General features: G+C 44.7%; 3 long non-coding RNA genes across 13 annotated transcripts; 1 reads left to right on the top strand and 2 right to left on the bottom strand.

Moving 5' to 3' along the window:
* Window positions 1-57: 57 nt before the first annotated feature.
* LOC119331367 lies at window positions 58-3,578 on the top strand. Of its 2 annotated transcripts, none has more exons than XR_005160485.1 (3): window positions 58-439; window positions 2,340-2,480; window positions 2,706-3,578. It is a non-coding gene; the product is annotated as an uncharacterized LOC119331367 (long non-coding RNA). The 2 variants fall into 2 exon arrangements; XR_005160481.1 differs by having other exon boundaries at window positions 2,340-2,583.
* A 15,263-nt stretch (window positions 3,579-18,841) lies between these two features.
* On the bottom strand, window positions 18,842-23,292 carry LOC119331334. Of its 10 annotated transcripts, XR_005160475.1 has the most exons (6): window positions 23,107-23,289; window positions 22,867-22,980; window positions 22,287-22,409; window positions 21,055-21,689; window positions 19,911-20,099; window positions 18,842-19,248 (listed from the first exon to the last, which is right to left on the bottom strand). It is a non-coding gene; the product is annotated as an uncharacterized LOC119331334 (long non-coding RNA). The 10 variants fall into 10 exon arrangements; XR_005160467.1 differs by having other exon boundaries at window positions 22,287-22,980; window positions 23,107-23,290; XR_005160471.1 differs by having other exon boundaries at window positions 21,055-21,124; window positions 21,295-21,689; window positions 22,287-23,289.
* Window positions 23,293-24,515: 1,223 nt separating this feature from the next.
* Window positions 24,516-25,753, bottom strand: LOC119304207. Its single transcript, XR_005148169.1, has 3 exons — window positions 25,719-25,753; window positions 24,691-24,806; window positions 24,516-24,591 (listed from the first exon to the last, which is right to left on the bottom strand). It is a non-coding gene; the product is annotated as an uncharacterized LOC119304207 (long non-coding RNA).
* Between the last annotated feature and the right edge of the window lie 526 nt (window positions 25,754-26,279).

The raw sequence follows: 26,279 nt of genomic DNA, 5'->3' as shown, positions 1-26,279 counted from the left end.
TTACTAGTATTATACTCCCTCCGTCCGAGAAAACTTGTCCCCACGGCGTTTTTTAAGAAAATCCCCTCCCCAAACTCCCGACACGACCCGCGCTGCTCCCCTGCTCTCCGCGTGTCCTCCTCCGCCGCCGCAGCTTCCTCCTCCGCCGCTCACACCTGCCTCGCGCAGCCCCCCTAGCCCCCTTGCCTACCTCCCAAATCTCCCCTCTTTCACCACAAAATCGGTTCTTCTCCTCCCGTCGTGCCTCCTGCTCGCGCGCGGCGACGGTACGTCCTCCTCGTCGCTCTCGTCGCCCCCGTCGCCGGAGGAGGTGCGGGGCAGGCAGAAGTGGCTCGCGCTGTGCCTGCGCTACCTCGGGTGCAAGTGGGCCGCCGTGTCGCGGGCCTACGCGCCGGTCGCCGCCTCGGCCGTTCGCCCATCCGCGGAGGCCTGCGTATTGGTAAGTCCTTCCTCTCCCACTGATGCGCCGTTGAGGTACAAACTGAATCTCTGCTTAAGCCACCATAGTGGTTTTAAAACTGAATCTGGAGTATGTCCAGCAGCACTTGCTCGTCTCCATCTGACAAAAAGCAAAAAACTGCCTTCAGTTTGGTAGGATGATTACACTATCTCCCTTGTTTTTATCTAAACAACATTTGGTTGAGCATTTGGCCGTGCTGCTGCTCACACTCAAGCTCAGCATAAAGAGAGATGTAGAAATAGGCCGACCAGACAGATTGAGAAAATTCAGAATACATTATAGCATCTCAAGACACATGCCCACCTTTTGTTTTGGTCAGATGACCAGATTGTGCCAAACTGTGCCCAACCACAAAGACAAAAGGCACTAGCACCACATAGTTGCATTGACCAAATAGACTTGTTTCATGAGTGCTTAATTTGCATTGACCAAATATACTGTAATTGCAGAAATTTTAGGAATATTGCTTGTCCAATCTGTGTGTAGAAATTTTAGGACTATGTGAATAAAACGATCAACATCAAAGAAATTTTAGGAATATGGCTTGTCCAATCTGTCCAATCTATGTGCAGAAATTTTAGGAACATGATAATATTCTAGTACATCAAACTGATTTTTTTGTGAAGTTTTAAACAAAATGATTACTAGTGCACCTAGGAATCTTGTAAGCTGAATATTTAGTGTAGAATCTTGTAAACTGAATATAGTGTAGAATCTTGAAAACTGAATTGATGTACATGAAAACTGAACTTATTGCTGTAATTTAGTTACCAGTTTGGGAGTACAATACTGATCTATTCTGAGAGATTAAAAGTAGATGGCCATTCCTTAAAGAATGTGGTGCTGCTATGTGTGTTAGAGTGACAACTCTGTAATTGTATGACACTGAATGTTTTGGTCAAAACTGAATGTTGATTGCTTGCATCATCTACTCTGAATGACACTGAATGTTTTGGTCAAAATTGAATGTTGATTGCTTGCATCATCTACTCTGAATGATTTAATACTGACAACTTCAGCATCTATAGACCTAGCTAATTCAAATAATTCCAACTTATGTTTGAGCTTGGGCTTGGGAGCTTCTTTAGCAAGATCACTGAATGCAGTGTACTCCACTGGAGCTTCTTTAACCTATATTGAGCTTGAGCTTGGGAGTATATTTTTATATTTGCTCACAATGGTGTACTGAAAATTGCAAGTTATGTAGTGTACTGTAAATTCAGACTAGATTTGAGCAAGATAAACTTTACTGTTATGATTGATAAAGAAAACTTTAGTGTTATTTAAATTCACATCAAGTAAAGGAAAATTTAGTAAAATTTGTCACTGTCAAAACTGAAAACTGAAACATGCAGGATGTGGTGTTAATGTAGTGTGATGCATTTCTTTACCAATGATCCTGATGCCGTCATGTGGACATGTGGTAGCACTGAATAATGAATTTGTTTTAACACTGAATTTGTGGACATGTGGATACTGAATTTGTGTGGACATGTGGTAGCATTTTCTTTATCAATCATTGGTTCATGTAAGTACTATAGACCTTCTATATATAGTCTGAATATATTGAAGCATTTCTTTATCAATCATTATCTTCTCCAATCTTTTTTGAATAAAATACTCCTAGCCATAGTCCCTTGGATAACTATGTTCTTCCTCCCTCAGTCCCTTATTTTTTTTCAGATTCTTCTATGCTCATATAAATAGCTCTCCGCACTGAAATTGATTAATTTTTGCTTGTTTCCATAATAAATTGATTATTCATGCACTGAAAATTGATTGATTGTTTTCAGAAAATTTAGATATGTTTATCTGTTGTTAGAAGAACCTTTGACTAGTTACAAGACATATTCTTGATCTGTTATTTTTTTCATAACAGGTGCCCTAGGCTCTGTTGATTTACAAGGTCATGTTGGTTTCTTCAGTGGGGAGAGGCGAGAAGAATTGTTGCATCTGGAAATGGAGGTCAACACCATCTACAGGACAATGAAGCAAATAATCTACTGCAATTTGATCTACTGTAAATTACCGAATCAATTGACAGCTACTCCTAGTTGCATAAACCTGGCTGGTGCTTGCACTATTTACTGAAAATAAATCATTATTTACTGAAGATAAATCTGGTTGGTGCTCGCACTATTTACTGAAAATAAACCATTATTTACTGAAGATAAACCTGGTTCAGTATTACAGACAGCAACAGTAACAGTTAACTGAACTTCTTTTCTTTGTAACATTTCTTCAGAGGACATGATCAATTGTGCTTCAAATTACAAAGCAAGCAAGATTCGTCACTGGAGATTAAAAATCAAGGAGCCCTGTACTTCTTCTCACCGACAACAGCACGAGCAGGGGACCTTCGGGCGGCAACACACGAGCAGGGGACCTCCGGGCGGCAACACGAGCAGGGGACCAACAACAACTTGCAGAGGAGCAGCAGAAGGAGCTCGAGCTTGATGTCCAGGACGAGCTTGAGGGAGCTCGAGGTCCAGGCGTGGCGGGAACCCGCGGTTGAGGCGCGCGCAGGTCCTGGGCGGCGACGGCGCATATCCTGGGTGGTGGGAGGGGATATCGGACACGCAGGCCTGGCGATGGTGGCCCAGGTCCTAGGTGGCAGAGGAGCATGTCCTGGGCGACGGCGAAGCAAGCAATTCGGTGGCGCAGATCCTGGGCGACGGAGCAGCACGTACTGGAGCAAGCAATTGGGCGAAGCAGGACCTGGGCGTTGGAGGAGTGTCAGGCTTGCTCTATTGTTGACACTAGACATGCAACAGTAGCGATTCAGTTTGCCCAGCCCAACGTCAGCCGTCGATCTACCATCCAAGGGACGCGGAAGAGTGGTACCGCTTCGCGGCCCAGATCGTCGTCACAGCCGTTGATCTGAAAACGGACGGTTGCTACCGTTTCACTTACTTTTTGAAAGTTACCGCATGTTGTCCTTTTATTGCTCATGTCGCTGTCGCTCCTTTTTACCTCGCTAAAACCCTTTTAAGCTCGCCTCCGGATTGTGGAGAGGGCATCTTGACTTGTATCTGGGCTTGGCCCTCGAGCCGCCGTGTTCCGGCTGGCCACAAACCCTAGAACTCCAGCTTGAGTGAATGAAAATTGATCCCCAAAATTGCCCCACAATTGAGTGATTTTCCCTCGGTCGAGCGAGAGTTTAGAGTCAGGACTAACTAGTTCTTGTCAATTGGTATCAGATGCGTTGGTTGTTGTCCTTGGCGGCGAGATCTGAGTCCCAGATCTGATTGAGTGGCGGCGGCGAGGCAGCGATTGGCGGCGGTAGACCGACCGGCAGCAGAGAGGAAGGAGTAGTGGTTACTGGAGAAACTTTCTTCAGAGTAAAATCCCACCCAACCCTCCCTTTCAGTGCGGCTTGTCCGGCGACGCGGCGTTCCAGCAATTGAAGACAAAGGGTGCAAATTGGTGGGTTGGTTTTCGGGCAACCGGTGCAAAATCCCTCCCCACCCTACCCAACTGAATCCTCAGGTTGGCTCTGCAGGGAATGACCAACAAGGACCCTGCAGACATGGCTGGAGAGACCCAAGGCACTGATGTGTTAGAACTCGAGTCCTTACAATTGGACATCAAAACCCTAAGGCACGAGCGAGAAGAGGATAGGAAGGAGTTCTATAATTTCACAGAGTCAGTTAACAAGAACTTCGCCAGCATACAGAGAAACTTCAAGAAAATACAGAGCACTCTGCAGAAGATGGCCACTGAGCAGTCTGGAGAAGAAGAAGAAGAAGAGGAAGAGGAGGAAAAGCCAGATCCTCCCTCTGGACAAGGTAGTACTGCTGTTCCACCAGGCAGGCCAAAACAATTACCAAACAACCACTTGAGAAACAAGAACCAGTCACAAGGGGGTCTGCTGTGTTAGTGGACAAAACTACTGGCAGAGAACTGAACTTAGATGGCACTCCAAAAGGACCTTACAGGCACCCAAATCATACTGCTAACAAGCAGGAGTTGCACACACCACAACAGCAGCAAGTTCAGGGAGTGCAACACTTAATGACAGTTGAGGAATTTCAAGATGCTGAGTTCAGAAGAGACAGACACAGACCTTATGCTCCTGAAACCAGAAGGAACATCCTTTCTGTCAAGCCTGCCAAACTAAACATTGCTGAATTTGAAGGAGTAGATGCAGATTCTTGGATACAGAACATAGAACAATACTTTTGAGCTGCTAGAACACCAATTGAACAAAGAACTGAAATAGCAGTATCTTACCTGAAGGGTGAAGCTATACAATGGTGGAGAGGAACTGGGTTTATTGTCAGTAATATGCCTTGGCACAAATTCTGCTCTGCACTCACATAGAGGTTTGCTGTCACATCTGTATGTGAAAATGTGAGAGCTTTCCACAAGTTAACTCAACATGCCACTGTTGCTCAATTTATCTCTGAATTTGAGCAGCAAATGAATCTGATGAGGAGAGACAACCCAGCAGTTCCTGACAACTACTACTTGCACAGTTTCATATCAGGACTAAGCCCCTACATTCAGAGCCATCTAGAATGTTTAGAACCTGCTGATATGCAGAAAGCTATGTGGTTAGCAAGAAGGATTGAGAAATCTGGTCCTCCTCCCACTACTCAGAAACCTTATATTCCAAGTTTCAGAAAAAGTGTACAGGGAGAATTGTCAAAACCTCAAGTGGCCACCAGTACAACTCCTGCTTCCCTGATACAACAAGCAAGAGAGAAGGGCATTTGTTATAAGTGCAGAGAACCTTAGTTTCCTGGTCATAAACAAGTTTGCAAAATGTCCCAAAAGTCTCAGATCCAAGCACTACAAGAACAAGCTGGAAATCCTGAGATCATATATATAGTGGATGCAGAAGAGGTCCAATCTGATGTAGAAGAGGAGCCCCCTGACAACACTGAACTCAAAATTTCAATGCATGCAGCCACTGGCTTACCTGAAGACAAGAAGAAACAAACCTTCACATTACAAGTCAAAATTGGAAACACTGTAGGATTGGCCCTGGTTGATAGTGGAAGCACTACTACCTTCATATCCCCTGCCCTAGCTGCACAATCTGGGTGTCCTGCTACTCTAGTGAAACAAGTTCAAGTGACTGTAGCAAATGGGGGAAAATTATATAGTGATTTCTCCCTTCACAACACTTCATACAACATTCAAGGAGTTGAAATGGTTTCTGATTTCAGGTTTTTGCAGCTCACTGGATATGACATAATATTAGGAGCAGATTGGATGTAGAAACACAGCCCTGTTACTTTTGGTTTACCAAACATGTCCTTGGGAATTAAATTGGTTAATGGTGAAACAAGAACCTTCTTGGATGAGAGTTTGCCCAACACTCCTTGCACTCCCCTCTTGCAGGATATGGAGAAAATATTAGATAATATGCTCTTTGAGGCACTCATGTGGATGCAACCAGTGCAAGTGGAGACACTGCTGGAAACTGTACAAAAACCTGAAATTGCCAAAGTTCTTGAAAACTACAAGGATGTTTTTGAAGAACCTACTGGCCTACCTCCAAAAAGGGATTGTGATCATGCAATCAACTTAGAGCCTGGAGCCCCTGTGATCAATCAAAGAGGATATAGATTGCCACACCATCATAAAAATGCCTTAGAGGAAATTATCAAAGATCTCCTTAAGAAAGGAATTATAAGGTTAAGTCATAGCCCTTATTCCTCTCCTGCTATTCTGGTAAAGAAAAAGGACATGACTTGGAGGTTCTGCATTGATTATAGGAAACTCAATGCAGACACAATAAAAAACAAATATCCTATACCAATGATTGAAGACCTCCTAGATGAATTAAATGGAGCAAAGATATTTACAAAGTTGGACCTGAGAAGTGGATACCATCAAATCAGAATGAAAGAGGAAGACATTGGCAAAACTGCATTTAGTACACACATTGGACTATTTGAATTTCTGGTCATGCCCTTTGGAGTAACAAATGGCCCTCCTTCATTAACAGAGCTTATGCAGACTGTTTTGGGTCCCTTACTGAGAGAGTGTGTACTAGTGTTCTTTGATGATATCCTAATCTTCAGTAAATCTTACAAGGAACACTTAGAACATGTGGCTTTAGTGTTGGAAGCCCTCAGGAAACACCAACTGTATGCCAAGCTTTCTAAGTGCACCTTTGCACAATCTAAGGTGGAATACCTGGGATATGTAATCTCTGACAAGGGGGTTTCAACAGACCCCGCTAAAGTGGAAGCTATTGTGAGCTGGCCCACACCTCAGAATGTGACACACTTGAGAAGCTTTTTGGGACTAGCAGGATATTACAGGAGATTCGTGCAAAACTATGGACTGATCTGCAAACCCCTGTTTGATGTACTGAAAAATGATGCTTTCCAATGGACAGAAAAACAAGCTATTGCTTTCCAGTTACTGAAAGACAAAATGACCACTGCACCAGTTCTGGCCCTACCAGATTTCTCCTTGCCTTTTGTTCTTGAAGCTGATGCATCAGGCTATGGCATTGGGGCTGTACTCATGCAAAAAGGCCAGCCCATTGCATTTTTGAGTAAAGCTCTTGGCCCAAAAGCTGCAGGTTGGTCTACATATGACAAAGAAGCACTTGCAATCATTAAAGCAATTAAAAAGTGGAAACACTATTTTGCATCATCCTCTCTCATAATCAGAACTGATCAACAGAGTTTGAAGTACATCCAAGAGCAAAAAGTAACTGAAGGAGTACAACACAAACTCCTCATCAAGTTAATGGGATATAAATTTACAGTGGAGTACAAGAAAGGAAAGGAAAACAGAGTAGCAGATGCTCTTTCTAGAGTTAAACATGCTCTCCTTGCCCTTGGGTCCAGTACTGCAATTCCCACTTGGATTACTGAAGTAGTCAACAGCTATAAGGATGATGCTAAGTGCTCTGAGCTCATTACTAAACTAGCAATTGATCCAACTGGTCAGGCCCCTTATACACTCACTAGTGGAGTACTCAAATTCAAGGGAAAAATTGTTATTGGCAATAACACTGAATTAAGGAATTCACTGCTCACTTCCTTCCACAAGTCTGAACTGGGTGGCCATTCTGGAGAGAGAGCCACTTATCACAGGTTAAAGATCCTTTTCACTTGGTCTGGCATGAGAAAAGATGTACAAACATTTTTGCAACAGTGTCCTGTATGTCAACTGAACAAAGCACAACATGTGTCCTCTCCTGGGTTGCTACAACCACTTCCAGTACCTGATTTTGCTTGGACTCATATTAGCATGGATTTTGTGGAAGGACTACCCAAATCTGAGCACAGAAACTTAATCCTTGTGGTTGTGGACAGGTTTACCAAGTATGCTCACTTTGTAGCTATGAAACATCCCATCACAGTCAGAACAGTAGCCCAAGCTTTTACTGACAACATCTTCAAATTGCATGGATTACCTTCAGTCATAGTGACTGACAGAGATAGAATTTTCACTAGCCACCTTTGGCAGAGTTTGTTCAACAAGATGGGGATTAAACTGCACATGAGCACATCTTACCATCCTCAATCTGATGGTCAGACAGAAAGAGTAAATCAGTGTTTGGAAAACTATTTAAGGTGCATGGCCTTTGCTTATCCCAAGAAATGGCATACTTGGCTTTCCATGGCTGAATGGTGGTACAGCACCTCCTTCCACACTTCATTGAAAATGACACCATTTCAAGCTTTATATGCTAGGCCTCCCCCAACAATTTCTGAACTTCTCCTCCCACCAGCAGAAGGAGATGATCACTAAGCTCAAGTGGAAAGAGACACAATAGCACAGCAGATCAAAGACAATTTGCTCAAGGCCCAGGAAAGAATGAAATTCTTTGCTGACAGAAAGAGGTCAGAAAGACAGCTTGCAGTGGGTGACATGGTTTATGTCAAGCTACAACCATACAGGCATACCAGCTTGAGTATCCACAGACACCTAAAACTGCACTCTAAATATTATGGTCCTTTCAGAGTCATGGAGAAAGTTGGAGCAGTGGCTTACAGATTATTGCTGCCTGAAGGTTGTCAACTACACCCCACCTTCCATGTCAGCCAGCTCAAGAAGCATCTCGGTCCTGAAGCAGTACCAAACCCACCATTGCTAGATGAGCATGGAAACATCCTGATACAACCTGAAGCAATTCTGGAACGGAAACTGGTCCCTCGAGTTCAAGGAGATATCAGCATTCCCGTGGTCCAATGGCGCATCAAGTGGCTCAACCTACCAGTGGAAAACGCTACTTGGGAGGATTCAGCCTTCATTCAAAAGGTGTTCCCTGGTTTCCATCCTTGAGGGCAAGTCTGGACTCTGTTGGGGGGAATTGTCAGGCCTGCTCTATTGTCGACACTAGAAATGCAACAGTAGCGATTCAGTTTGCCCAACCCAACGTCAGCCGTCGATCTACCATCCAAGGGACGCGAAAGAGTGGTACCGCTTCGTGGCCCAGATCATCGTCACAGCCGTTGATCTGAGAACGGACGGCTGCTACCGTTTCACTTACTTTTTGAAAGTTACCGCATGTTGTCCTTTTACTGCTCATGTCGCTGTCGCTCCTTTTTACCTTGCTAAAACCCTTTTAAGCTCGCCTCCAGATTGTGGAGAGGGCATCTTGACTTGTATCTGGGCTTGGCCCTCGAGCCGCCGTGTTCCGGCTGGCCACAAACCCTAGAACTCCAGCTTGAGTGAATGAAAATCGATCCCCAAAATTGCCCCACAATTGAGTGATTTTCCCTCGGTCGAGTGAGAGTTTAGAGTCAGGACTAACTAGTTCCTATCAAGGAGCACGTCCTGGGCGGCAGCGGAGCAAGAAATTCGGAGGCACAGGTCCTGGGCGTCGGAGGATCAAGCCATGGGCAGCGCCGACGCAGGTCCCGGGCGATGACTGGCCCTGACGATGCGCGCAGGCGATGAGCGGAGGAAGAAGGAAGGAAAGGGCGACCTGTTTGTAACAAATTTAAAGCTATGAGGGCGTTTTTGCAAATTCGCGGTACACTAACTTGTGGACAACTTTTTCCGGACGGAGGGAGTAGTTGCCCAAATGGGCCGGGCCAACCAGGCCGGGCCGCAAGCATGCCGGCACCACACGGGTTAAACGGGCCGGGCCTGGCACGCGGCATGCCTTGGGCCGTGCTTGGGCTGCTAGGCTGAGCACACGGGCTGGCACGGCACGGCCCGATTATTTTTTTATTTTTTTATATATCTGTATATGGCCCAACAGGTAAAAATAGGCTAAAATGTCTAGTGCGCCAAATAGCAGTCAGACTAGCGTGCCTGGCGTGTCGGTGGACCAACCCGATTAGCAGCTGGGTCGTGCCTGGATTGCAGGCTGCAGCACACGGGCTGGCACGACATGGCCCTTATAATAATCGTGCCTAGGCGGGCCGGGTCGTGCCAGGCACGATTACAATTTGTAGACTCATATATCCTTGGAAAGCGCTATGTTATAATAACATACTAGATCGGCAACACGCCTTGGTGCGAGGGTGCCGGTCCAACCAACATCGCCAAACAACGGAAGATCAAATTGCATGATGCATTAGTAGGAAGGCAAGTATAGCACATGTAACAGAACAACCGATTTTCTGGTTCATGGAAAAGAACAAACATTTCAGAAGTGTAACATCATCGAGTTCAACAAAGTGATGAGATTATAAAAACTTGTTGGAGAACGTTGCAGAAAATTTAAATTTTTCCTACAGTTTCACCAAGATCCATCTATGAGTTCATCTAAGCAACGAGTCATGGGAGAGAGATTGCATCTACATACCACTTGTAGATCGCGTGCGGAAGCGTTCAAGGGAACGGTGATGATGGAGTCGTACTCGCCGTGATTCAAATCACCGATGACCAAGTGCTGAACGGACAGCACCTCCGCGTTCAACACACGTACGGTATGGACGGCGTCTCCTCCTTGATCCAGCAAGGGGGAAGGAGAGGTTGATGATGATCCAGCAGCACGACGATGTGGTGGTGGATGCAGCAGAACTCCGGCAGGGCTTCGCCTAGCTGCTGCGGGAGGAGGACGAGGTGTAGCAGGGGGAGGGAGGCGCCAAGACTTGGGTGTGGCTGCCCTCCCCCCTGCCCTCCTTTATATAGGCCCCCAAGGGGGGGCTCCGGCCCTGGGAGATCAATCTCCCAAGGGGGGGCGGCGGCCAAGGGGGGTGGAGTGCCCCCCAAGGCAAGTGGTGCGCCCCCACCTAGGGTTTCCAACCCTAGGCGCAGGGGGGCCCAAGGGGGGGTGCACCAACCCACTAGGGGCTGGTTCCCCTCCCACTTCAGCCCACGGGGCCCTCCGGGATAGGTGGCCCCACCCGGTGGACCCCCGGGACCCTTCCGGTGGTCCCGGTACAATACCGGGTGACCCCGAAACTTTCCCGATGGCCGAAACAACACTTCCTATATAGTTTTCTTTACCTCCGGACCATTCCGGAACTCCTCGTGACATCCGGGATCTCATCCGGGACTCCGAACAACATTCGGTTTGCTGCATACTCATATTCATACAACCCTAGCGTCACCGAACCTTAAGTGTGTAGACCCTACGGGTTCGGGAGACATGTAGACATGACCGAGACGGCTCTCCGGTCAATAACCAACAACGGGATCTGGATACCCATGTTGGCTCCCACATACTCCTCGATGATCTCATTGGATGAACCACGATGTCGAGGGTTCAAGCAACCCCGTATACTATTCCCTTTGTCAGACGGTATGTTACTTGCCCGAGACTCGATCGTCGGTATCCCAATACCTCATTCAGTCTCGTTACCGGCAAGTTACTTTACTCGTACCGTAATGCATGATCCCGTGACCAGACACTTGGTCACTTTGAGCTCATTATGATGATGCACTACCGAGTGGGCCCAGTGATACCTCTCCGTTATCCGGAGTGACAAATCCCAGTCTCGATCCGTGTCAACCCAACAGACACTTTCGGAGATACCTGTAGTGCACCTTTATAGTCACCCAGTTACGTTGTGACATTTGGTACACCCAAAGCACTCCTACGGTATCCGGGAGTTACACGATCTCATGGTCTAAGGAAGAGATACTTGACATTGGAAAAACTCTAGCAAAACAAACTACACGATCTTGTGCTATGCTTAGGAATGGGTCTTGTCCATCACATCATTCTCCTAATGATGTGATCCCGTTGTCAACGACATCTAATGTCCATAGTCAGGAAACCATGACTATCTGTTGACCAACGAGCTAGTCAACTAGAGGCTTACTAGGGACGTATTGTGGTCTATGTATTCACACGTGTATTACGATTTCCGGATAATACAATTATAGCATGAATAAAAGACAATTATCATGAACAAGGAAATATAATAATAATCCATTTATTATTGCCTTTAGGGCATATTTCCAACAGTCTCCCACTTGCACTAGAGTCAATAATCTAGTTACATTGTGATGAATCGAACACCCATAGAGTTCTGGTGTTGATCATGTTTTGCTCGCGAGAGAGGTTTAGTCAACGGATCTGCTACATTCAGATCCGTATGTACTTTGCAAATATCTATGTCTCCATCTTGAACATTTTCACGGATGGAGTTGAAGCGACGCTTGATGTGCCTGGTCTTCTTGTGAAACCTGGGCTCCTTGGCAAGGGCAATAGCTCCAGTGTTGTCACAGAAGAGTTTGATCGGCCCCGACGCATTGGGTATGACTCCTAGGTCGGTGATGAACTCCTTCACCCAAATTGCTTCATGCGCTGCCTCCGAGGCTACCATGTACTCCGCTTCACATGTAGATCCCGCCACGACGCTCTGCTTGCAACTGCACCAGCTTACTGCTCCACCATTCAACATATACACGTATCCGGTTTGTGACTTAGAGTCATCCAGTCGAAGCTAGCGTTGACGTAACCCTTTACGACGAGCTCTTCGTCACCTCCATAAACGAGAAACATGTCCTTTGTCCTTTTTAGGTACTTCAGGATATTCTTGACCGCTGTCTAGTGTTCCTTGCCCGGATTACTTTGGTACCTTCCTACCAAACTTACGGCAAGGTTTACATCAGGTCTGGTACACAGCATGGCATACATAATAGATCCTATGGCTGAGGCATAGGGGATGACGCTCATCTCTTCTTTATCTTTTGCCGTGGTCGGGCATTGAGCTGAGCTCAATCTCACACCTTGCAGTACAGGCAAGAACCCTTTCTTGGACTGATCCATTTTGAACTTCTTCAAAATCTTATCAAGGTATGTGCTTTGTGAAAGACCTATGAGGCGTCTCGATCTATCCCTATAGATCTTGATGCTTAATATGTAAGCAGCTTCTCCAAGGTCCTTCATTGAAAAACACTTATTCAAGTAGGCCTTAATGCCGTCCAAGAATTCTATATCATTTCCCATCAAAAGTATGTCATCTACATATAATATGAGAAATGCTATAGAGCTCCCACTCACTTTCTTGTAAACGCAGACTTCTCCATAAGTCTGTGTAAACCCAAACGCTTTGATCATCTCATCAAAGCGAATGTTCCAACTCCGAGATGCTTGCACCAGCCCATAAATGGATTGCTGGAGCTTGCACACTTTGTTAGCATTCTTAGGATCGACAAAACCTTCCAACTGCATCATATACAGCTCTTCCTTAAGATAACCGTTAAGGAATGCCGTTTTGACGTCCATCTGCCATATCTCATAATCATAGTATGCGGCAATTGCTAACATGATTCGGACGGACTTAAGCTTCGCTATGGGAGAGAAAGTCTCATCGTAGTCAATCCCTTGAACTTGCCGATAACCCTTAGCGACAAGTCGAGCTTTATAGATGGTGACATTACCATCCGCGTCTGTCTTCTTCTTAAAGATCCATTTGTTTTCTATCGCTCGCCGATCATCGGGCAAGTCAGTCAAAGTCCATACTTTGTTTTCATACATGGATTCTATCTCGGATTTCATGGCTTCTAGCCATTTGTTGGAATCTGGGCCCGCCATCGCTTCTTCATAGTTCGAAGGTTCACCGTTGTCTAACAACATGATTTCCAGGACAAGGTTGCCATACCACTCTGGTGTGGAACGTGTCCTTGTGGACCTACGAAGTTCAGTAGCAACTTGATCAGAAGTACCTTGATCATCATCATTAATTTCCTCTCCAGTTGGTGTAGGCACCACAGGAACGTTTTCCCTGAGCTGCGCTACTTTCCGGTTCAAGAGGTAGTACTTCATCAAGTTCTACTTTCCTCCCACTTACTCCTTTCGAGAGAAACTCTTTTTCCAGAAAGGATCGGTTCTTGGCAACAAAGATCTTGCCCTCGGATCTTAAGTAGAAGGTATACCCAATGGTTTCCTTAGGGTATCCTATGAAGACGCATTTTTCCGACTTGGGTTCGAGCTTTTCAGGTTGAAGTTTCTTGACATAAGCATCGCATCCCCAAACTTTTAGAAACGACAGCTTAGGTTTCTTCCCAAACCATAATTCATACGGTGTCGTCTCAACGGATTTAGACGGTGCCCTATTTAAAGTGAATGTAACTGTCTCTAGAGCGTATCCCCAAAATAATAGCAGTAAATCGGTAAGAGACATCATAGATCGCACCATATCCAATAGAGTGCGATTACGATGTTCGAACACACCGTTACGCTGAGGTGTTCCAGGCGGCGTGAGTTGTGAAACGATTCCACATTTTCTTAAGTGTGTACCAAATTCGTGACTTAAATATTCTCCTCCACGATCCGATCGTAAGAACTTTATCTTTCGGTCACGTTGATTCTCTACTTCATTCTGAAATTCCTTGAACCTTTCAAAGGTCTCAGACTTGTGTTTCATCAAGTAGACATACCCATATCTACTCAAGTCATCAGTGAGAGTGAGAACATAACGATATCCTCCGCGAGCCTCAACGCTCATTGGACCACACACATGAGTATGTATGATTTCCAATAAGTTGGTTGCTCGCTCCATTGTTCCGGAGAACGGGGTCTTGGTCATTTTGCCCATGAGGCATGGTTCGCATGTGTCAAATGATTCATAATCGAGAGACTCTAAAAGTCCATCGGCATGGAGCTTCTTCATGCGCTTGACACCAATGTGACCAAGGCGGCAGTGCCACAAGTATGTGGGACTATCGTTATTAACTTTACATCTTTTGGTATTCACGCTATGAATATGTGTAACATTACGTTCGAGATTCATTAAGAATAAACCATTGACCATCGGGGCATGACCATATCTCTCATATAAATAGAACAACCATTATTCTCGGTTTTGAATGAGTAGCCATCTCGTATTAAACGAGATCCAGATACAATGTTCATGCTCAAACTTGGCACTAAATAACAATGAGGTTCATAACTAATCCCGTGGGTAAATGTAGAGGTAGCGTGCCGACGATGATCACATCGACCTTGGAACCATTCCCGACGCGCATCGTCACCTCGTCCTTCGCCAGTCTCCGCTTATTCCGCAGCTCCTGTTGTGAGTTACAAATGTGAGCAACATCACCGGTATCAAATACCCAGGAGTTACTACGAGTACTGGTAAGGTACACATCAATTACATGTATATCAAATATACCTTTAGTGTTGCCGGCCTTCTTGTCCGCTAAGTATTTGGGCAGTTCCGCTTCCAGTGACCCTTCCCCTTGCAATAAAAGCACTCAGTCTCAGGCTTGGGTCCATTCTTTGACTTCTTCCCGGCAACTGGCTTACCGGGCGCGACAACATCTTTGCCGTCCTTCTTGAAGTTCTTCTTACCCTTGCCCTTCTTGAACTTAGTGGTCTTATTGACCATCAACACTTGATGTTCTTTCTTGATTTCAACCTCTGCTGACTTCAGCATTGAGAATACTTCAGGAATGGTCTTTACCATCCCCTGCATATTGTAGTTCAACACAAAGCTCTTGTAGCTCGGTGGGAGCGACTGAAGGATTCTGTCAATGACCGCCTCTTCCGGGAGGTTGATCTCCAACTGGGACAGGCGGTTGTGCAACCCAGACATTTTGAGTATGTGCTCACTGACAGAACTGTTTTCCTCCATCTTACAACTATAGAACTTGTCGGAGACTTCATATCTCTCGACCCAGGCATGAGCTTGGAAAACCATTTTCAGCTCCTCGAACATCTCATATGTTCCGTGCTTCTCAAAACGCTTTTGGAGCCCCGGTTCTAAGCTGTAAAGCATGCCGCACTGAACGAGGGAGTAATCATCAGCACGTGATTGCCAAGTGTTCATAACGTCTTGGTTCTCTGGGATGGGTGCTTCACCTAGCGGTGCATCTAGGACATAATCTTTCTTGGCTGCTATGAGGATGATCCTCAGGTTCCGGACCCAGTCCGAATAGTTGCTGCCATCATCTTTCAGCTTGGTTTTCTCTAGGAACGCGTTGAAGTTCATGTTGACATGAGCGTTGGCCATTTGATCTACAAGACATATTTTGCAAAAGTTTTAGACTAAGTTCATGATAATTAAGTTCATCTAATCAAATTATTGAATGAACTCCCACTCAGATTGACATCCCTCCAGTCATCTAAGTGTTACACGATCCGAGTTGACTAGGCCGTGTCCGATCATCACGTGAGACGGACTAGTCATCATCGGTGAACATCTCCATGTTGATCGTATCTTCCATACGACTCATGTTCGACCTTTCGGTCTCTGTGTTCCGAGGCCATGTCTGTACATGCTAGGCTCGTCAAGTTAACCCTAAGTGTTCTGCATGTGTAAATCTGTCTTACACCCGTTGTATGTGAACGTAAGGATCTATCACACCCGATCATCACGTGGTGCTTCGAAACGACGAACTTTAGCAACGGTGCACAGTTAGGGGGAACACTTTCTTGAAATTATTATAAGGGATCATCTTATTTACTATCGCCGTTCTAAGTAAACAAGATGCATAAACATAATAAACATCACATGCAATTATATAAAATAGTGACATGATATGGCCAATATCATATAGCTCCTTCGATCTCCATCTTCGGGGCTCCATGATCATCTTCGTCACCGGCATGACACCATGATCTCCATCATCATGATCTCCATCATTGTGTCTTCATGAAGTTGTCACGCCAATGACTACTTCTACTTCTATGGCTAACACGTTTAGCAATAAAGCAAAGTAATTTACATGGCGTTCTTCAATGACACGCAGGTCATACAAAAATAAAGACAACTCCTATGGCTCCTGCCGGTTGTCATACTCATCGACATGCAAGTCGTGATTCCTATTACAAGAACATGATCTCATACATCACAATATATCATTCATCATTCATCACAACTTCTGGCCATATCACATCACATGACAATTGCTGCAAAAACAAGTTAGACGTCCTCTAATTGTTGTTGCATCTTTTACGTGGCTGCAATTGGGTTCTAGCAAGAACGTTTTCTTACCTACCAATAACCACAACGTGATTTTGTCAACTTCTATTTACCCTTCATAAGGACCCTTTTCATCTAATCCGCTCCAACTAAAGTAGGAGAGAAAGACACCCGCTAGCCACCTTATGCAACTAGTGCATGTCAGTCGGTGGAACCTGTCTCACGTAAGCGTACGTACGTGTAAGGTCGATCCGGGCCGCTTCATCCCACGATACCGCTGAAGCAAGAAAAGACTAGTAGCGGCAAGCAAGTTGACAAGATCTACGCCCACAACAAAATTGTGTTCTACTCGTGCAATAGAGAACTACGCATAGACCTAGCTCATGCCACTGTTGGAGAACGTTGCAGAAAATTAAAAATTTTCTACGGTTTCACCAAGATCCATCTATGAGTTCATCTAAGCAACGAGTCATGGGAGAGAGATTGCATCTACATACCACTTGTAGATCGCGTGCGGAAGCGTTCAAGGGAACGGTGATGATGGAGTCGTACTTGCCGTGATTCAAATCACCGATGACCAAGTGTTGAACGGACAGCACCTCCGCGTTCAACACACGTACGGTACGGACGGCGTCTCCTCCTTCTTGATCCAGCAAGGGGGAAGGAGAGGTTGATGATGATCCAGCAGCACGACGGCGTGGTGATGGATGCAGCAGAACTCCGGCAGGGCTTCGCCAAGCTGCTGCGGGAGGAGGACGAGGTGTAGCAGGGGGAGGGAGGCGCCAAGACTTGGGTGTGGCTGCCCTCCCCCTGCCCTCCTTTATATAGGCCCCCAAGGGGGGGCGCCGGCCCTGGGAGATCAATCTCCCAAGGGGGGGCGGCGGCCAAGGGGGGTGGAGTGCCCCCCAAGGCAAGTGGTGCGCCCCCCCACCTAGGGTTTCCAACCCTAGGCGCAGGGGGGCCCAAGGGGGGGCGCACCAGCCCATTAGGGGCTGGTTCCCCTCCCACTTCAGCCCACGGGGCCCTCCGGGATAGGTGGCCCCACCCGGTGGACCCCCGGGACCCTTCCGGTGGTCCCGGTACAATACTGGGTGACCCCGAAACTTTCCCGATGGCCGAAACAACACTTCCTATATAGTTTTCTTTACCTCCGGACCATTTCGGAACTCCTCGTGACGTCCGGGATCTCATCCTGGACTCCGAACAACATTCGGTTTGCTGCATACTCATATTCATACAACCCTAGCGTCACCGAACCTTAAGTGTGTAGACCCTACGGGTTCAGGAGACATGTAGACATGACCGAGACGGCTCTCCGGTCAATAACCAACAACGGGATCTGGATACCCATGTTGGCTCCCACATACTCCTCGATGATCTCATCGGATGAACCACGATGTCGAGGGTTCAAGCAACCCCGTATACTATTCCCTTTGTCAGAGGGTATGTTACTTGCCCGAGACTCGATCGTCGGTATCCCAATACCTCGTTCAGTCTCGTTACCGGCAAGTCACTTTACTCGTACCGTAATGCATGATCCCGTGACCAGACACTTGGTCACTTTGAGCTCATTATGATGATGCACTACCGAGTGGGCCCAGTGATACCTCTCCGTTATCCGGAGTGACAAATCCGAGTCTCGATCCGTGTCAACCCAACAGACACTTTCGGAGATACCTGTAGTGCACCTTTATAGTCACCCAGTTACGTTGTGACATTTGGTACACCCAAAGCACTCCTACGGTATCCTGGAGTTACACGATCTCATGGTCTAAGGAAGAGATACTTGACATTGGAAAAACTCTAGCAAAACGAACTACACGATCTTGTGCTATGCTTAGAAATGGGTCTTGTCCATCACATCATTCTCCTAATGATGTGATCCCGTTGTCAACGACATCTAATGTCCATAGTCAGGAAACCATGACTATTTGTTGACCAACGAGCTAGTCAACTAGAGGCTTACTAGGGACGTATTGTGGTCTATGTATTCACACGTGTATTACGATTTCCGGATAATACAATTATAGCATGAATAAAAGACAATTATCATGAACAAGGAAATATAATAATAATCCATTTATTATTGCCTCTAGGGCATATTTCCAACAAAACTAACCAGCCCCAAAAGTAAGGCAACATCAAGTTCAATGCAGCCATGAGATTGCAAAAGCTAATTAGTTGACATTAAGTTCAGTAGTACAAGCAGGAACATTAGAGAGCAAATGCCAACATAGTGGCAGTGGATGCGCTAAAACTACAAAGCCATAGTTAGGCGTACTGATAGATAGCTTTGGTTCAACTACCGCCATGAGTGCCATTCCATATGAATCTGGTCTGAATAGTTTGTAATATAGATGACCACATGATGGTTTTGTATAGAAAATACACTTGTGATTTCCTTCTAAAGCATATGGACAGGACAGTGAGCAATAATTTCCCCTTATAATCTTGAAGGCGAAGATCCTTATCTGAGTATATGTTATTCTTCTATTCCTGCCGCCTTGACAAAGTCTGCCCAATTGGTATTGTGGCCCTCTTCTCCGTAGGAAAATATTCCAGAGCAGGCATGGAAATGAGCCCAAGATGGAAAATAATTAGTGTATTTTTGGGTGACATTGGCAAACATGACTTCATCTATCAATCATGAAATACAAAAACTTTGTTGATCTGGTTATAAAACACGATTTATGAAGAAGAGTATGCCTAGCTTTCAATTTGAGACCTCTTGAGCAAATATATTAGCGGCATTAGTATGAGAATTCCATATCTGTAGGAATTGCAATGACAGTGATGGCTACAGCACATGAACTAAATTATAGTGGTAGAATAGGATCAGTGTATTTCTGTTAGTAAGGAGACTAATTTTTTTAAAGGTGATAAATACTTGTTGTTAATAAATAACAGTCCTCATACTCGAAAAGAAATATAATTTCTTCCACTAAAAGTATCACTAAGAAGTCTAGGTTGAGATACAAATTTTGAAGAAGTACACGATATAACAGAAATACAAAACATGATATGAACCATTAATTCCTGATATGCGGTGGAAGACACTAATTTAGAAGATACGAGCTAAAACACATTCACTTCTCGTTGATATAATATGCTAAGGCATAACATCTAAAACTATTATGAGGGCAAAAATATTTAATGGCTCCAAAAATGAATAAACAAAGAGAGCATTACTTTCCACATACCATAAAAGAAGAGCATTACTTTGCCAGATCACACAAACACACATCTTGTGATATGGTTTGGTTACCTGATCATCACTGGATGCCTGGAAAAAAGATTCCTGACCGTGACACCTTTTGGAGCCTTTTCATATTGTGGCAACTCTTGTAGGGGGCTAACAACCAATCAAAAGATAAAACCAGCATAACCACCTGCAGATAACACGTGCATAAACATGGATAACTGGGACCATATTGGTGATTGAGAGGAAGCGTACATAAATAGAAGACATATTTTATCACTAAGTTGCGTTAAACTGTTTAACAAAATAAAAATACATTTTGGGGCATATCCATATCGAACTCGACAGGGACAGAAGTAGTATTACAAGTGTAGAAATATGGGGCACGGGATATCTTTTGGGTCCTCGGCTGAAAAGTGCATCGAGACCAGCCAGAAAAGGGGAAAGCAAAGCCAGGGGTGGAATAAGCAGTACAACAATGAAAGCTCCATCGGATATCCAATAGTACTGTACAAACATAAGCAAGGTACTGGTAAAATCACCCAAAAGTATAGAATACAAATAAGCAACTACAATGTTTCTGAAATGCCAAAGCAAGGTAACATTTAAGATAAATAGGTAACAAGCTCTGAGAAATACATAAACTATAAGAAATCAACAAATATAACTCGTGGTAATGATTTCAAGAGCATGACCGACGCCAGTTTTTGCAAACCGAAATAAAAAATACAGCTGAATATACTTGCAGTTAAAATAGATGGAAATGGTAAAAGCTCCTTCAAATCCGTACAAATTAAAACAGATTCGTGTAACTGAGTGCTGATTCCATCAAGAACTCAAGGAGCAAAAGGATAGAAATCCAGTTTAGTCACCAGAAATAGGAATAAGAAAGAAATACTAAAATATAGGGAATTTAACTATTTGTCAAATTGTGAGATATGTACATGCACCACTATCTCTTTGAGGTTGCCACTATCAAATCTTGAGTTTCACACGAATGAAACAGTGCTTGGCTAAGTATTCAGAAGGAAATAACAAGAAAATCATTAGGTGGAGAAAATTTAAAGTGCCACTCGATCTATTTGTGCATCAGCCACATAAGATTAGCCATGCTAGCTAGCTAGCTACACAAATCCATGACCGACCTAATCATGTGTACACAAGTCCTCCTCACCTCCCTTTTTTGCTTCCTATTCTTCCTGTACACATGAAGAACTGAAAAGGAGTAGCGAGAACAACCGGTCAGCAAAAAAGGTAGAAGAAAGACACATGTGAAGGAGACGTCCATCAAAGAGCCAATCAAGTAAATAGATCAGCAGCACAATAATATATATTTCACTGGTAGCAAAGAATTTTGTTAAATAATATAAAAGGAGATGCCATACCAAAGGAAATAGATAACAACATGTCCAGGAAGAAAAGAACGGCTCTCAGTTCATATGTTTCAGGTATTAGGCATAACCATGTATCTCATATACATGTGAACAAAACAATATATGAACTTATATATGAACTGTACATTGTAAAAGGAGGAAAGTTTATTAGTCACCTTAACAGTGTATCTCCAAACACAAAAATGACTAATAATTTCCTAGGGAATTAGAAAAACACTGTCGAACAGATTACGGTTCAAGATGGACAACCTTTTTTAAAAACCCTACGCAATTGACTGACCGAGCGGATGCGTAACAGTGGTGGCGACGGCGACGACGGCGCCGCTGGTGCCGAACTGGTACAGAGCGTAATCTGTCACAGGCGAATCAACCTCCATGAAACTATCCTGTAGAATTAAATCAGACATTACAAACCCAAACATGTTTGCTGAATAGACCTTAGGTGGAATGTAACCAGCTCTACAAGAAACAGAACAGAGGATACTTCAAAATCGCAGAGCCACGTGCATGAATTATATTAATCTGACAAAGCATGCTAGGAAAACTTTACTCCTTATAAAGGAAAATACACAGCCTGTCATGCAGTAGAACACTATAACCTACCTTCTGGGGATCACTTGGTGCATGAGAAGTGGTATTTTTTCTATCTGCAGCTTTATCTAATTCAGAAATTGTATGCTTAGCTTGAACTGAACTTCTCTTGGCCATTTTTTGTAGAAGTAATATCCCTTCTAAAAGATAAAAACAATCACCAGACTGCAACTATCACCAGACTGCAACTATCAACAATATCCCTTGGAAAAGATACCAAGAACTACCAGACTACAACACATATCCCTTTACAGAATATCCGATCTCCGCAGGAACTACCAAACCCTGAAGCCCATCTCTCACACCCGAACCCGCCACTCCCAAACACGGCAAACAACAGGCTAGTAGATAAATAGAAGTACTGATATGGAGCGTGCATGAGGGCCCCTTACATGGCAGACTTGGCGTTGGGCACGGCGTCGAAGAGGACGCAGTAGATGTCGGCTACTCAGGCCTCTACCTTAACCCGACAGCTCCGGGGCCGCATCTGTGGCCGTGACAAATGACCCACATAGCTTTCAACGCAAATGAAAGTAACCCTCAGAGTACAGACCTGATGAAAATTGGTGAAAAGAACCAGCTACCAGAAGTATAGTAAAAAGCCCAGCTCAAATATCTGTCAGTTAAATCACTATGAAGAGACGTTGGGACTAAAATGAGAGGACTTTGCAAGGTAACATGACAACAATGAGGGTGTTGTAGGGTAACATAACAGGGACGATTAAATTTGCTACATAAAGTTGATTACAATGACGATATTCAAATTCAGCAATCCGTGTGCCAATGAACTCTCTGTATGCTGAACATCCAAAGGGGGATGATGGAGGATGTTGCAGTTTTGGTCAAATTTAAGTTGAACCATCAATTTTACTTGCAGTTCATACTGCCTGTACAGTTGCAAGGTGAATCCAACTCACATCTGAGTGGGAGAGGGAGGGAGGGAGGGCAGTAGTAGGCAGCCATGAATCATACCCATCGCTGCATCTGGCCTGGCTGCGTGAGGAGGGTCAGCTCCTCCGGCCACGCGCTCTACATAGGGAGCAGCCACGGCATGCCCTTGAACCAAGCAGCTACTCCATGGCCTTCCTGCACACAAGCAGAGATGAGACGAGACCTCATGCATGCACGCGCAAATCAAATGAAAAATAAGAATATGCAAAGGGGAGAAGAGGATGATATCCGAATAAGCAAAGGCCAGATCTATTCGACTACCCCAACTCAGCTACGCCTCGATAATGGCCATGGGTTATGACTTATGACTGGCTTGACTCGATTGCGTGGATCTGTCGCACCAATCTGAGGATGATGACACCCGCTGAAAGCCCCTTTTGCACAGTAGTTTTTAGGTTGAACTAATTATACTTCTATTTTGTTTTTAGAAATATTTCACTCCTGTTTTGGCAAAGGCGAATCGACCTCAAAAGCTTAATGAAGTTGGTATTATTGATTTTATCTAAAAGGGGGAGATGCCTGACCTGCACATTTTGAGGCCAAGGCGACCAACCGTATATGCTGGACAGCCGCTATAATTTTACCAGCTCAAGAAATCCTAAGGAGTGCCATTTAGGATAACATGAGCAACTCAAGCACATGTTGGCAGCAACACATTACAGAATTTTATACACATCCACCTCAAGCATGACTGCATTGTGACTTAAACAGTGAAATCAGGACCTATAATATACTAATTATCAATCACTCAACTTGCATCGTTACTTTTTTCCCATTACTCAACAACATGAGAAAAGAAAAATTCCTGATAGGGAGCAAGTAAGATTTGCTGCAAGCGGATCATGTCACCTGCCTCATATTTTTGTGAGTTCACTTCCTCCCTCGCTGGAAGATCATTAGAACCTCTTCCATCACCGCAGAACACTGAAAAGAAAACAATTCGGTAATTACCAAAAAGCTAAACGTACAATATGAGAATATATCAAACATCTTGCGGTAAAGCACCATGAAGCGAGCATATAGTTATACTCTTGATTACTATCAATGGTTTCATTGATCCTATTTTGCGCAGGTCAATACAGAAGGAACCAAATCAGTTAACAGAGTGTATTTCTGAAAAAATGTTTACCCTATTTTCACAGAGATGCAAAGGGAGAGGGAGACGGCGTGAATCTGAATGTTTGTACCTGGTAGAGGAGCTTCTCGAGGATGAGGTCTGCAACATCCATGACGGTGTGGAAGCGGCCAGAGAGGAAGACAATCCTGTGGTATGTGCTTGCCAAGGTTAGCATGTGGAACCCTGCAGAAATGTGTTGCTAAACATCAGAAAATCTACCAGAGGTCTGTTAAAGAACTTCCCAAACCGCGGAGTTGAGCCTAAACATCTACATCATGTGCATGCAAAAGAATGGCTTCATGATGCATGTAGAGTCCACATCGGTTGGTCTAAATCGTATGTAGAGTGCACATCACCTAGATGAATCACAAACAGAAGTAACAAATGAAAAAGCCAAACAGCAGTAAACACATGCATCACCATGAAGACCCTGAGCTCACATATATAGATTTACCATTCGTCCTCAGTACTATCCAGGACAAAGAGGCTACGTAGAGTAGAATACTAACTATAGTATCTGGTTGTTCTTGAACATCATAACAATATGAACTAACCAGGTGCGTCAAATACATAAATAAATGTATGTCGGACAAGAGGGCAGCAGGACCATCGACCAGCGCTGCATTTTCCTAGAAGCCAAAAGCACACACAACCGAAATAAACATGTCAGAAGAAAATATACACTTGAGATTTTGTATTCAGTTGACTACAAATTCAAAGATACTTACAGTTGCACTGATGTAGCTGAAGCTGATGAACGTGCCCTGAGCTCCCAGCAGCTTGACATGCGTCACTCGCTTTTCACATGTGTAAGCAATGGGCAGACCATCCTGTAGATGCATGGCTGCACAAACAAACCATGAAAACAGCCAAGTTAAAAATTAAACCAAAGAATGAGTGAAAGATAAGAATCTCTATCAGGCTATGTTGTAATTGTTGGATTAATATGTTGGAAATTAAGAAGCATGATAGTCAGAACAGACTATATCACATATTATAGCAAGAATATGCAACTGCTGTTGAATAAAAACAAACCAAAACTATTATTGTTTCCAAATCTATTAGTTTGAAAATCAAGTGCATCGTGGGTCATGTAAACAGAGAAGCAAATGAGAAATTTAGATATTGTTCAAAATATTTTAGTGGTACCATCTATAGTCAAAAGAGGTCATTTTGGGAGTTGGGACTAACATACATGTGGCTAATGCACGAATATCATGCATGTTGGGCTAACAATATTCTGAAATAAAACCCGCACGTCATCTATCACATGTCTTGATTTCTAAGGCTTAGTTAAAGAGATAACAGATATTACTAATGGGGTCATTTTAATTACTATAATTGTCATTTGCCCCGAAAAACAGTTGAAAACATCCTATATGCCACTGGGTGTCGTGTCATGTAAACTAAAATTCAGACAAAAAAATATAACACTAACTTAGGCAAGAAGCACTCTGTCCTCCCTTTCTTTCTGTGCCCGTTGACAAAACAAATGATGGCACGAAGTGAAACCAAACGGAAGGAAAGGAGAGGGGTCACTCTGTTCCTAGCGAATTTGGCCATATGCACACATATAAATCATGCCCACTAATTTGTCCATATGCACACATATAAAAAAAATTGATGAGTTATGAGCAGGAGTTAACAACAGGCTACCAAGCACTCTAGCATATGGAGCCATCCCATTGTATCCTCTCAGACCGTCACACCTCTCGGAGCATAGTCGAAGACAAACCTCCAGAGGTTGAAGACAAACCTTCCTAGGAGAAATTGACCACGGCAACACCTATCCTAGCAACCAACCGCGAGCAGCAACCTAAAAAACAAGATCAAGTCGCAAGTCAGCCTTGAGAGAGAGAGAGAGAGAGAAAGAGTGAGGGAGGGAGGGAAAGGGAGAGGAACCTGCGGCATAGGCAGTGAGAGGAACACGGAGGAGAAGGGGTGGAGTGTGGCGCCGGCAAAGGAAGTACCCGACGCAGCGCCAGCGCCTTTGGGGGCTAGCCTCGACCCGCGGGGCCGTCGCCACTGACGCGCTGACGGGGTACGTGCCACTCCCGGCCAGCCCTGTAGACCGTCGACTCGGAGGAATCGACCCCCCAAGGGGCGAATCCACTGGCCACGGGAGAGAAGGTGAGGGGATTGGGGCCGGTAGGGATGGAAAGAGGATGGGGCCGCGGTGGCGGTGGTGGTGGACGACGGCGATGACGCAGGGGAGGTGGGCGGCGGGAGTCTGGCAGGCTCGGCGAAGGAGACGGCGGTGGCGTGGGGTGCTGCTAGGGTTAGGGTGGAGGAGGCGTAGAGGAGGAGGGGGAGGGAC

This window comes from Triticum dicoccoides, chromosome 1B (genome assembly GCF_002162155.2).
Source record: "Triticum dicoccoides isolate Atlit2015 ecotype Zavitan chromosome 1B, WEW_v2.0, whole genome shotgun sequence".
Taxonomy (NCBI): Eukaryota; Viridiplantae; Streptophyta; class Magnoliopsida; order Poales; family Poaceae; genus Triticum; species Triticum dicoccoides.
This window is presented reverse-complemented; position numbering and strand designations above follow the sequence as displayed.